Source organism: Gavialis gangeticus, unplaced genomic scaffold (assembly GCF_001723915.1).
Source record: "Gavialis gangeticus isolate Ggan-Ray unplaced genomic scaffold, GavGan_comp1, whole genome shotgun sequence".
Taxonomy (NCBI): domain Eukaryota; kingdom Metazoa; phylum Chordata; order Crocodylia; family Gavialidae; genus Gavialis; species Gavialis gangeticus.
The window spans coordinates 1,595,707-1,597,130 of record NW_017728991.1 but is presented as its reverse complement, the minus strand read 5'-3'; positions in this window follow the sequence as shown (position 1 = coordinate 1,597,130).

Here is a 1,424-nt window from a genome sequence, read left to right as displayed (position 1 = left end):
CTGGGCTGGGGCTGGGGCTGGGGCTGGGGCTGGGGCTGGGGAGGCTTCTGGTGCCCTCGCCCCTGCCCTGCACCGCCCCCGGGACCCCGGGGCCCCGATGCTGACAGCCCCGCGCGCGACTGGCGCGGGTCGTGTCCGTGGCCTGGCCCTGGCTGCGTGCCCCCCAGCTGGGGGCTTTGCTGCCAGGCCCCTTCCACCATCTCGTCCAGCCGCAGCACCGCTGCCCAGCGAGAACCCAGCAGTCGGTGCCGGCCGTGCCAGGCGCCTGGTCCTGCCCGAGGTGCCCGCTTCTGGACCGCGGGTGCCTTGGGAGTTGCTGCCTGGCAAAGCCCCCCACGCTGCGCCGGGCGGGTGGAGGTAGGGGAGCCGCTTTGGGTTTCGTGCCCTGGCGCTGTGCGGTAAAGCTGCCTTTGGCCTCTGCTTCACTTCTGCCCCTTCCTTGTGCAGCCCCGTGGCACCCTGCGCCCCCCACCCTTGTCCGTGGCAGCCAGCAGCCTGGCACGGGGGCAGCTCTGCGTGGGCTCCAGGCCCTGCCTTGGCTTGAGGCCGATCCCTGGGGTGCGGGCAGACCCCCAGGCCCTTTCCCAGCGGAGACCTAGTGGGGCACAAAAGGTGGGGTGAAGGGCCAGGGCTGAAGATGCCCCGCAAGCTACAGGGTCCCCAGGGCTCAGACCCAGGACGCAGCCTCCCCGGAGCAGGGCACTGCCCCTGCCCCAGTCCGCCCTGCCCTCGAGTCTTGCAGGTCTCCCCAGGATTACGGGCACTCAGGACCCCAGGCCTGCAGTGGGGGGCATCTTGGAGCTGCACCCACCCCTCATACTAGGGAGCTGGAGGGTGACCAGTGCTAGCACCAGATTGTGCGGGGCTGGTGTGCACCCGCCGAATGGCACAGCCTCCCTCGGGGATGCCAGGGCCCCTCAGCTGCCTTGTCCCATGTTCTCCCCCCCTCCCCGGCATCTCCCTTGTACCCCCCCGGGCTTGCTGCAGGCTCCGGGCCTGCCCTGTGCCCCAGAGTGCCCATGCCCCTGGCTCCTGCTGGCAGCCCCTGGAGCAGCCCAGGTGGGCGCAGACCCCTGGCACTGGTGGGAGGGGGTCACTCCAGCACATGGGTCCAGTGCCGGGCCTGGCCCTGCACCCCCCGCCCCACTACTCACCGGCCGGACCCCAAGCAGGGTGCCTTGGCACTCCTCCCCCACCCCAGACCGTGGCCCCGAAAAAGCTGTGGGCACTGCCGCCATTTCATATATTTATTTATAAGCCAAGTTATCAATAAAAAAGTTCCATACTAAAAGGCCTTTACATAGAGTTCGCTGCTCATAAAACCTTTGTTTCCTCCTTGGGGTTTTTTGTTTTTGTTTTTCTTCCTCCCCCCACCCCCTCTTTATTTTTTTTTTTAATTTTTTTCCTCCTTTATTTTTTTTTTT